The sequence below is a fragment of the Euphorbia lathyris genome, chromosome 1, assembly GCF_963576675.1.
Source record: "Euphorbia lathyris chromosome 1, ddEupLath1.1, whole genome shotgun sequence".
NCBI classification, from domain to species: domain Eukaryota; kingdom Viridiplantae; phylum Streptophyta; class Magnoliopsida; order Malpighiales; family Euphorbiaceae; genus Euphorbia; species Euphorbia lathyris.
Window position 1 is genome coordinate 87,559,839 of NC_088910.1, and position 12,289 is coordinate 87,572,127.

The following is a 12,289-nucleotide window of genomic DNA, read 5'->3' on the forward strand; positions in this document are numbered from 1 at the left end:
CCATTTACTAATCCATTATAGCACGCTCGTAACCTAATCAGTTTAGAGTTAGGGTTAGGGTTTAGGTTAAGCCTAGCTATAAATAGTTAGCTATGGAGGATAAACCTACTAATAACACAATAATCAGAGATACTACACAAGGCAATTTTCACTCGGTTCTCTCTCCCTCCCCCCCCCCCCCCCCCCCCAACCAAATTCTGTTCTCGAGTAGCGTTCTTAGTTCGTGGAATAACAAAAATTGCTCATTCGGTGTAGTAACATTCTAGATCGGTGATACGGAGCCAAGGTTGATTACTTCCACTAATGTTCAACGGATCTGCACTAATGGTAAGCCTAAATCCGTTCATTACCCGTTCCTTAGAGGTTAGAGAAATCCATTTGACTTCTCCATTGAAGCCTTCATTGGTATCAGAGCCCTAGGTGTTCCATATGTTAGGAACCCTTTATGCATGATTTGTGATTTTACTAATCCGTTTGATTGGATAAATGCATGTTTGGTTGAGTCGTGTCTCAAATCTGTGTTTTTTAGTGAATCTCTGGATGATTTTGGTCTGTCAAAATTGTCCTGTGGCTGTTGGAATTTTCTAGCGCGTTTAAGCGATTTAACACACGACAATTAGGGGCTGTTTATGTCATTATGCCTATTTCCAATCACTGAAACCCAAAATCGACCGCATCATCGAACTCAGAGACCCCAAAAACACCCACCAGTCAAAGTTTGGAGGCTGTCGGATGCCAGGAGGGCGGCGCGTTGCCCACATGCGTCGTCGGGCCGCCGCGCACACGTACGACGCGTGCGATCTCTCCCGTTGTCTGTTCGGCGTCGAATTTTACAGGCCTTCTCGAAATAATTTTGGGGATTTTTCTATAATTTTTAATTTATTTTTAAGTATACATAATAATTGATGTTGAATTAATTAGGATTCTGTAATTATTTTTAATATGCGAAAACTACTTATAAATGCCCAAAAAATTACATAAATATAAAATATTTTTCAGAGACCTGTTTCTGATTAAAAGTCTTTATTAATAAAAAAATTGATATACTTTTTAAATTTTTAGATATTCAAAATGTATTTTTAATATATTCTGAATGTACGTTGATTAAAAATAATTATTAGAAATTTTTCTTTCTAGTTCATTGACTATTAATTCATGATAGATAATCAAATATTATTTTTAATTGTTATATGTCGTATGTTGCGTATAAGCGTATGACTGTAGTCTGTTTGCAAATATTGCGTAACCAATATAATTATACATACACGTAATCTAGAAAATTATTTTTGTCGTGAGTCGTATATTCCTCAAAGAAATGGATTGAAGTTGGCTTTTTATCCCTCAAAGATTTAGTTCATGATCTAGTTCTTTTTTCTTTTGTGTCTTGACAGTTATTGTCGACACTGTAAGGACCCCAATCCTTGCTCGTTTTCCCCACTAATGTGCAAGATTGAACCGAATGGAGTGGAACATAAGAAGGTGTCGTTTAAATAAACAGATCACCTGGAATAACATTGAGGCAATTACGCATCATTTGGAGTCATTGCATACTCAGATTTAAGAGTGCATTTGGGCAGGTGGTTTATTCATAGGGTACCACGAGTATGCCCTATTCATGCGATTCTTTGAATCATTGCAATATGAGAAGCTTAAGAAAATCTAGATGCAACATAGAAAATTCACGAGAACAACTACAGAAGGGTTGTGCGATGTTCATGACAATGTTAGGGGATAGGGGTGTTAGGGTTCCTCGAAACAGTACGACTATAACTCTGCGATCGGGAAGGATAATTTCTACTCGTGTGTACGCCAGCACCCTGATCAGGAACATTGATGGTACATTGTACATGTCATCAGATTTGTTCATGTGAGAAAATCATATTTTAGCTAGGTAGTGGATGTGTCCAAGGGTTATAGGTTAGGCCCGATTTAGTGTTTTCAGATGAGTTTAGAGTTTTGGTTTTATTGTTGATGTTTTGAACAAATGGTTTTTGGATTTTTCTTTTTGGTGGAACTTCCATTTTCGGGAGATTGTTGGTTTCATTGATTGATTACAATGTGAGAATCTGTTTTTCTTATTATGGTTTGACGTATTATGTTTCTGTTACATAGTTTTTATCTATTTACGATAGAATTGAAAGCACTACATAAACCATTAATCTTTCAATTGTTAGCTTAACACGCGTTAAGCTAATTCCAAACCAATAATAAGTGTTCTTTATGCATGTTATCTAGTTAATTAAGGTTGGACATTAGAATTAAAGGGTGATTAGAGCCTTCCTAAGTCTCTTTTTCGAATTGAACTTTAGTGTGAAGTTGAGACTGTTTCTGACTATTTCTCCATACTTGTGCTTTTGTCAGGCTTGTGACTGTTTTTGGCTTCACCGAGATCAGACTCTCTTCGGGGATGGTATGCCATGGGCGCTCATCCTTGCGGCTTCTATGGCCATCTCGTGGTTCCGCGAGAGCCTTGCCCTTTTCCTCTCATTGAGTGTCGCTCTTCGCTTTGTCTTTCTCTAACTCTTCATATCTTGGTGGGTGGTCGCAGTCGTCGTACCTGACGAAGATCTGTGCCATAGTCATCAGTTCCTCGAAAGACCAGGGCATCTTTTGGAAGCATTTCTGTTTCAGAGGCTCATATGATGTTCCCTTTCTAAGCGTTTCGTGGGCAACCTCCAGATTGAGGCCCTTGACCTGCGATGCCATGTGGTGCAATCTGGAGAGAAAGTTTTTGAGGGGCTTTGTGGATCGCTGTCTCAGACCGTTGAGATCAGAATTGATTTTGCGGACCTTTGCGACAGTCACAAATCTTGAGAGGAAAAGGTCCTTCAGGAGGTCGAAAGAGTATCGATTCTAGGGCAAGACCGTAGTACCACTCTTGGGCACTCCCCGACAAGGTTGTCGAAAAAACCTTGCACATAATGTCTTCATCTTTTGAAGTAGGTTGATTGTGCTCATAAAGGAGGCGATGTGGTCATTGGGGTCTTCAGTTCCGGAGTAGAATGCTAGGCAAAAGGCCTTCCAATCTCGGGGAAAACGGGTTTCGATGATACTGTGGATTAATGGGGTCTTGCTAGAAGTTACTATTCCCCCATTACTCCGCCAAACGCTCGCTTGTCTAGGAAACGCTGGATCTTCGCATCCAGAAGCTCCTTCACTTCCTGAGGCACCATGCCCTGCATCGGCGCTACGCTCACGAGTGGGTGGGGCGCAATAAGTAGGGTGTGGCTCGCCGGGTTGCCTTGTGAAGTTGCTGCTGTCGGATCCGAAACCACCAAGTTTCCAACTGTCAACCCGACGTCGCCTTTGAGGAACTGCCAGATTTTTGCATTTTCTTCCTGGAGGCTTGTCTGCTGATCGATGATCTTCATTTGGGTTGTCGTTTGGATCGCATGGACGGCTTGGAAGCTCCGGATGACGTTAATGAGCTATGTTGTGTTACATGCTTCCTCCTCTAACGGTTCCACTTCTTCGAGGAGGGGGGCAGTTTTATTAGTGCCACTACAAGGCTTGGCGACGGTTCCTCCTGCTCGCGGTTCATGGAGGTTCCGACCGGTGGTGCTAACATTTCTTTCAACGGGGTGAATTGCGTAGAGTCTTTGTTCAGCGTGTGTGGTGTCTAAGACCGATCCGAAGGTCAATTGCTCTCCACGCTCACCTCACCAAATAATGTGGAGTTGGAGTAGCTTTCGACTCACAAGTTCGGATGTCTTCTCTGTGTAGGGATCGGTCGCCGGTAACACTCTGACGCCCAAGTTAGTATCGTTTAAAGAGATAAGGTATCAGAGTAAGTAAGAGAGAGAAAGTGGACAGACCTCTTAATGGTGATGATGAGGTCTCTTTTATTGATGTATGATGGGCCTCTCGGTGGGCTTGTGGTTCCTTTGTGGATGCGGGCCCCTGTCGTGTCTGGGCTGGTGTTGAATTGGGTTGGGCCTGACCCATATCCCTCATCAATACATATTCAGATTTTGAATGAAAAATAATAATTATAAGATGAATTTTAATAAAACTGAAAGTGTAGATGTATTGAAGTGGGATTTTCTTTTTTCACTTATATAGTGATTGTGATATATGATAATGGTGATTATGACAATACATATAGAGATGTGTGGAAAAATAAAAGGTTTGGATGTATTGAGACTAATCCAATGGATGAAAATGAGGCAAAACTATATTCTTATACTGGTGGATATGATAATGGTGACTGTGACAACATGCATAAAGATGTGTGACAAAATTGAAAGTCTAAATGCATTGGGACTAATCTAATGGTTTAAAATGATGCATAAATATATTATTATCTTTGTGGTAATTGTGACAACACATATAAAATGCATGGTAAAAATATTTAAATGTTTAAATGTGGAAAACAAAAATGGTAATATGCATTATTATAATTTTTAATAAAAATAAAAAATAAAATTAAAAATTATCCAAATAATAAAATTCACATTAATTAAAAATGTACACACATTTAACCATAAATATTATTTTAAAAAATAATAAAACAATATTAAAACAATATTAAAAAGCGTGCGTTAACTTTGTTGCAAGGTTGTTAGCACTCAAGATATAGAGTATTGGTAATCTTATGCCAAAGTTAAGGTTGCTGGTAAAACTTTGGAGTGCCAAAACCAATGATACTCTATATTCATGATACTATTGGAGATATTTTAGATTTAAGTTTATAAGTGAGGGATTTAGAGAGATTATTATAGCATACTGATAACATCCGTCATAAAACATGAAGGATTGAAGCTGAGAATATTCCCACAAAGGAGGACCTGAAGGGAGAAAAGACAAGATAAGATCCGCCTCCCTAGCATATAGGGCGTACGGCTGGAAATACGGTGCCATACCATGAGTTCATCCTGAGATCCGCCTAGAAGGGTACAGCTGGAAATACGGTGTCGTATCATAGATCCATTCAGAGATTCGCCTAAAGGAAGAATATGAGATCCGCCCCACATGACGGTCCGCCTTATGGAAAACTAAGCAGGCATACAACGAAACTCATTATCATTAAGTTAGCACTAATGATACCTTAAAGACAATAACAACTCGGAGGTTAAAGGTCAGAGTTAAGTTGCATTAAAGGTCTCTAAACCACTATCAAGGAGAAACCTCCGATATTGGTGATAGTAATAACTCCATTAATACTTAAACCCTTAAGTATAACTAAAGTAACATCAAAACCCACATTCAAGGACAATAAAGGGATTAATGCGATTGTTACAGAATTGCATATAAATACCCCAGCTTCCTGGTATCAAAGGTACACTTACATACTATTTTCAACCCTACTTTGCCATTACAGTTTATTCTCTTGAGAAGTTGACTAACTTACGCATCGGAGTGTTCCTGGCCGATCCCAACGGCGCCTCACAGGGAAGTGTTCCGATCAAGAATCTTTTCACAGGATATCAATCGGTGCGGTGAAGGTGGAATCCTAAGATTAATAGGATTTACACAATGAACATAGAATATCTTCAGATTTTCACGAAGAACAAAACAATGGAGTCAACGGAACAGAAATCTCAATCTCAAACCTTGGCTCAATTAGTACAAACAAATCTATCCAAAGATAAGTTTCTCTATATATTGGTGGGAAAGAGTTTTCTACATTAAATCTGAAATTTTATAATAAATAAGATAAGTTTCTTCGCCTTTCTTATTCCATTTTTAATTAAAGAAAATTGAAGTTTCTTACCCTTGTGAAATGCTATGAATATAATTATGATAAATCTAATAAGCTATGAAAGAAAAAGTTATAGAGACATATCTTTATTAAATCTTGCATGTTCAATATGCCTTATATTTTTATGCATGACGAGTATAATATGTCATTATCGTTGAAATAGAACAAAATTCATATATAAGACATGTAATATTGGAATTTTATTCATCCATTCAAGGTGATTTTATCACTTAATATTAAGATATCATAAAAGGCTCGTGTAATTACAGATGATTTAGGTCTGATCAGTCTTTTGGATGAACATGCATATAAATATTAGAAGAAATTACAACAAAAAAATCATATTTGATTTTTCTTGTACAATTCACCATCTATGTATGACTTTTCTCATATATAGTACTTTTAATATCAGAAATTCATATTTTTTAATATTGTTTTGTCAAACAGTTATTTCATCCCCTTTTTTACAAGGATGTGTTTATTCATATAAAAACTGTTTATCTGACATCGTTAGAATTTCTTTTACCAATGTAAGAGACTTGAACATATTGAATCTATTTGTGATTATCATGTAATTATCCCTAACTATTAAAGCCATTATGGGCTGATGAATTACCAAATTGGATAGACAAAACTTTCATGTCCTTAACTAACTACAAAAGAGTACAAGTGTTAGTTTCGAATAAGAACATTAATTTATGCAAAGTTCTTAGGATATACATAAGAGTTCTTTAGAGATTGTTTGAATGATGACAGTTGGAGGTATGTGAGGGTAATTTTTGGATAATTTTTCTTACATGAAGGATATAAGATTAATTTTATATATAAATATATTATTAAATCACCACTTCCCTTACTTTAATTATATTTCATCCAAACAAGGCCTTAATGATCTCTGAATGTCATTATTGCATGGTAACATAATATTAGTTACAAGTAAAAAGTAACTATATCTTACCCAATATTGAAGGTTATAATGCTTATGATATTTAAAATAAATTTATTATATTGGGTGATAATGTGCATTAAAATGCAAAAGACATTGTTTTTAACCTTTGTCATTATGGTTATTTGTTATTAAAAATTCATTATGTGCAATAGTAACCTTTATGGTTATGACCGTTATATATGGTATTATTAAAGCAAGCACGATTAAAATTATATTATGAATTTGTTTGGCATATAATATTTACTTGGTTTTATCCTTTGACTAAGTTCATTCTAGAGTCAGTGACTAATGTGAAGGAATTACGGAGTTGATTCCAAGATGAACTAAAAATTCCATAAGGAGACATTGCATCATACATGATATTTGCCAACAAGGCTAATGCAAACAATCTTTCGCTATGAAGTCTGTTCCATGGATCAAGCCATTGATCCCTAAAGTAAGTGAATATAGCTTTAATGCCTTACCACAATCTTTTAATAATGGACAGGGTATGCTCCACTTCTGGAGTTCTTTCAGTACTAACCCACAAGTACATGGGAATCACTAATACTACAACTACACTGGCATGAAAAATAAAGCTCAATCCAGAGAAGTGTACATTCATAGACACTTTAGAAAAAATTCATTGGTTATGTCATTAGCCAAAAAGGAAAGATCTAAAGGTTGAACAGGCGGATCATCGTACTAGGAAGGTTCATACCTTGTTAACAGGAATTCTCCATCCACAGCACGGATCCTGGGGTACAAGGCGGACAAAAGGTTAAAAGCTCCAAACTTGCCACAATATAAAGAAGAAGAGTCAGTATAAACGGGATATTACATATCCCAACCCCAAAGGAGGGGAGCATGTACGCCAAGGCGAATTGCAGGTTCCGTAGAAGAAATGGCCATGACATAGAAGCTTGTTGGGAGCTAGAAAAATAGAAGATAGATTTGTCTAGAATAACAAATAACAAGACAACGACAAGCAAAAGATAGAGCCTAGAAAGAAATCTAAAAGTGCCATTAATGTCATAGCAGATGGACTAGGGTATCAGTCACCCGTGAAAAAAGAAGTCAAAATATCCGCCCTGGATAAAACATCCCTCAATCACCATTTTTTGCAGAAACAGGTCCAGTAATCTTTCCACATGTAGATGCATTGGTAGTAACAATGGCAATTGAAGGATGAGAGATGAAGTAAGTCATTATTGACACGTAGGCTAAACATGGTGGAAGATGCAACTGCAGTTGCTCAGAAAAGACGGAACCATGAGTCTAAAAATCAGTATTTTTACGTATTCTTATATGTGCATTAAACTGTTATAGTATCCTATATTTTATAACTTATTCTTTCTCGCCATATTTCTTATATTCATTTGCCTAGTTTTGTTCTATTTCTTTCCAAATTCTATAGAAGAAGAAATAGTAAAGCTGAAGAGGGCGGATGCAATCAAAGAGGTAATATACGCCCAATGGCTAGCAAATGAAAATCCCACAGGCGGATCAGCTACCTCAAAAATAGGACAAAGTGATCCCCCATCTGGGGCGGGTCCACATACCTCAAGGATAGGACAAAGTGATCCCCTATCAAGAGCGGGTTTTAACAAGGCACTCAGAAAGACATGTATCCATTGTAATAAAGGCAATGACATTGCCCCATTAAATAAACTAACCTTTGTTATCAAACGTGTTTATCCTTTTGTTTACAGATTTCACAGACAACATAAATGTCTCCATACATTGGGATCCCAGTGAAAGAAATCCATAAAGCTTATCATAAGCTTTTAGGGGACGGCTGGCCACCTACCCTAGTAATTCGGAGGAAATCTAAGGCGTCAAAGTCCCGCCAAAGGGCAGACAAAGTCCTCATCAAGAAGCGTCACATTTTTTTACCAATGTGTCACATTGGTTACTCTATCGATTGAAATAAAGGCAAGTCATCCTTTGCTTATTAATAAGGGATAAGTACAAAACAAATGTATGTGGTATACACGTTTTGCGAACTTGAACCTGTGGTATTTTTTTTTTTTTTGCAAACAGAGGTCTGTGCTAAACGCCGTTAGCAAACAAAGGCAAAATTGACTAACGGTGTTAAAATTCAAAGAGAAAAGAGTTAATTTGGTCCTTATATTTATTTATTTTATAAATTAACCCCCCTAATTATCTAATTATCACAAATAAACCTCAAAATCAAAAATACCTTCTTCTTCTTCTTCGGAAAAACAATCGAAATCACAGAAAATAACAGCAAATAAAGACAATAGTACCTTGAAAGTTGAGATTCCATGACTTCTGAAATCAATCTCCAGAGTCTTCTCCGCTGAATGTTGAACAGCAGTCCGAATCGGAATCGGAATCACTCAGATCATCGACTTCTGAAATCAATCTCTAGAGTCTCCGATGAATGTTGAATAGTACTCGAATCGGAAACTCTCAGATCATCATTGACTCAACTTCGATTCATTGATTCCAAAAAGAGCCGCATTGCAATCATCTTCCAATTCAAAACAGCAAAATTCCAAAACCTTTTACTAGCTCATGCTCGTGCCAATCCAACTTGCTTTCTTTTATTTAACAACCAAAAACCACCGGATCTGCCATTACATACACGCAATGTAAACCGATGGCCCTAATTTCAGTCATTCTCACTCAATTTGAGACTGAAAAAGAATGGCCTCCAAACCTCACTCACTCACTCATTCACACACATGGCCTCCATTCTGCAACTTTCATTCATGAAACTGGAGATTCAACAATGGCAGACTATGAATGGTAAATTTAGAGAGAGAAGAGAAGAGAAATAAGGAAACACTAACACATGAATGTAAGAGTGAGTCAGGGAAATGGGTGAAGAAATTGAAAGCGAATGCATGGTGTAATAAATTGGGTCTTTTTTCTTGTTTTAATTTAGGGAAGAAGAAGAAGATATTTTTGATTTTGATTTTTGATTTTGGGGTTTATTTGTGATAATTAGATAATTAGGGGGGTTAATTTATAAAATAAATAAATATAAGGACCAAATTAACTCTTTTCTCTTTGAATTTTAACACCGTTAGTCAATTTTGCCTCTGTTTGCTAACGACGTTTAGCACAGACCTCTGTTTGCAAAAAAAAAAAATACCACAGGTTCGAGTTCGCAAAACGCGTATACCACAAGCATTTTTTTGTACTTATCCCTATTAATAAATTACTCTTATTATCAAGTTTTATGTATCGTTTCTATACTAGAATACATAAATACAAAGAAAGGGGGAATCCTCATTAAGAGGCATTACATTCTCCTTCGTTGATCAAATACAAAATCTCTCCAAAAGGCGAAATTCCGTTCGCCATTGTAATAAAGGCAAGCCATTTCTTGCTCAATGAATAAGTTGCTATTAAATAATTGATCCTTCGCTTGCATGTTTCTTTTCAGTGTATAATACATAAATGTCTTCTAACCAAGAGGGAAGGCATAGATTCTCCATTTGTGTTCTCCATGTTTCTCCCGTAGTGAGATTTTATATAAAGTCCCTCCGCAACAGGGCAGATACTCCATTTGTGTTCTCCATTTTTCTCCCATAATGAGATTTTATGCAAGTCCCTCCATAGGGCAGATTCTCCATTTGTGTTCTCCATGTTTCTCCCGTAGTGAGATTTTATATAAAGTCCCTCCGCAACAGGGCAGATTCTCTTCCCCATGAAGAAATATTTTAAAAGTCCCTTCATAGGGTGGATCCAATCATAAAAAGTCCCGCAACGGATAGACACTTCTTTGCAAAGTGGTCATTTAGAAATCCTATTAATGGGCGGATACATCCTGCGCAAAGGAAATCCTTAAAAGCTTATCGCAAGCTTACCGGGGGACGGCTAGCCACCTACCCCGGGATATGGTGGAAAAGTTTAAACACTTGAAAGATCGATATGGTGGAAAAGTTTAAACACTTGAAAGATCAATATGGTGGAAAAGTTTAAACACTTGAAAGATCAATATGGTGGAAAAGTTTAAAAACTTAAGCAAAATCTCCTCAAATGTGGAATAAGTTTAAACATTTAAACAAAAATCTCCTCAAAAGCAAAATAAGTTTAGATACTTAAGAAAGATGTTCTCAAAAGATCAAACATAGAAGAAACAATGAAATTCTTCACAAAAGCAGAAGAAAAAGCCCGATATGGCGAATGCAAAATATGGCAAACGAAGGAAAAAACCCCACAAGGCGAATGTCCAGATGGCAAAAGTAAAGCCTCAAATGGCGAATGGCGTGAAGAACGCCTAAGAAAAAGCCCGATATGGCGAATGCAAAATATGGCAAACGAAGGAAAAAGCCCCACGAGGCGAATGCCTAAATGGCAAAAGTAAAGCCTCAAATGGCGAATGGCGCGAAAAACGCCTAAGAAAAAGCCCGATATGGCGAATGCAAAATATGGCGAACAAAGGAAAAGGCCCCACGAGGCGAATGCCTAAATGGCAAAAGTAAAGCCTCAAATGGCGAATGGCGCGAAGAACGCCTAAGAAAAAGCCCGATGTGGCGAATGCAAAATATGGCGAACGAAGGAAAAAGCCCTACGAGGCGAATGCCCAGATGGCAAAAGTAAAACCTATGGAATGGTGAATGAATCAAAGAACGCCCGAACAAAGCTAGAGTGGCGAATGTCTAGAATGACGGTAGAACTACGTGTTGAAACACCTTTCCACAAGATTTTGATTTGACAAAATCATTTAAGTTTAATCCATGATTAAGAGACAATTAAATTTAAGTGCTTTGATTTAATTGTACTAATCCGTTTGTTCAATATTGAGTATAAACATAAATGCAAAAGGAAATAAAAAATTAAGACAGGACAAAGTCAGCATGAGAACACAACACAAGCTGAGTGAAGAGCAACTCAGCACAAGAGAAAATAAGTCATCTTCAAAACAACAGCTTAAGAATGAAGTTGATCAAAGAAGCTGAGTGGAACGAAACTCAGCATGAAAGAAATCTGCTTCAGAACTAGATCGTGCAGAACGAAGCTGACCATGGAAAGCTGAGTGAAAAAGAACTCAGTATGAGATTTGATGACAATCAAAGACAATAACTATCGAAGTAAAGCTAAGTGATTTTCAGGACAGCATGAATGATCCGTTAGCTAAAAGACAAATCCGACAACTTTCTGCACCAATAATTGAAGCCTTGGAATTACGCAAAAGCCAAATTCTGAGATGCATGGGTCAACTGTTCGTTGCTATAAGATAAACTGCCGCAAGAAGACAAAGCCTGTAGTAAGAAGACAAGCCTAACATCTGAAGAAATCAGAAAACAAGATTGGCATGCACATCTGAAGCTGACCAGAAGTTGGTCCCCCAAAAGATCCGTTTTGGATTCAACGGACAAATCAAATTCAAATCATTTGATCCTCAAAATACAACTATAAAAGGACAAGCAATCCTCTTGCATCATTGCCGATTTATACAGAAAATACAAGTGAGAAAGATACAAATTCAAAGCACTCAAAAACAAGAAAGAGATCTTACACCAACCTTCTATTCCTTGTGTAAATGCTAGATTGATTGCCTGTAATCATCTAAAGTGTTCCTTATCTGAAGAAGAACAATTTTGTTTTCAATTGTAATATTGAGAGTGTTGTGCTGAGTACTCAATATTAAGTACTCAGTGGTAGAGAAATCTAGGTGCTGG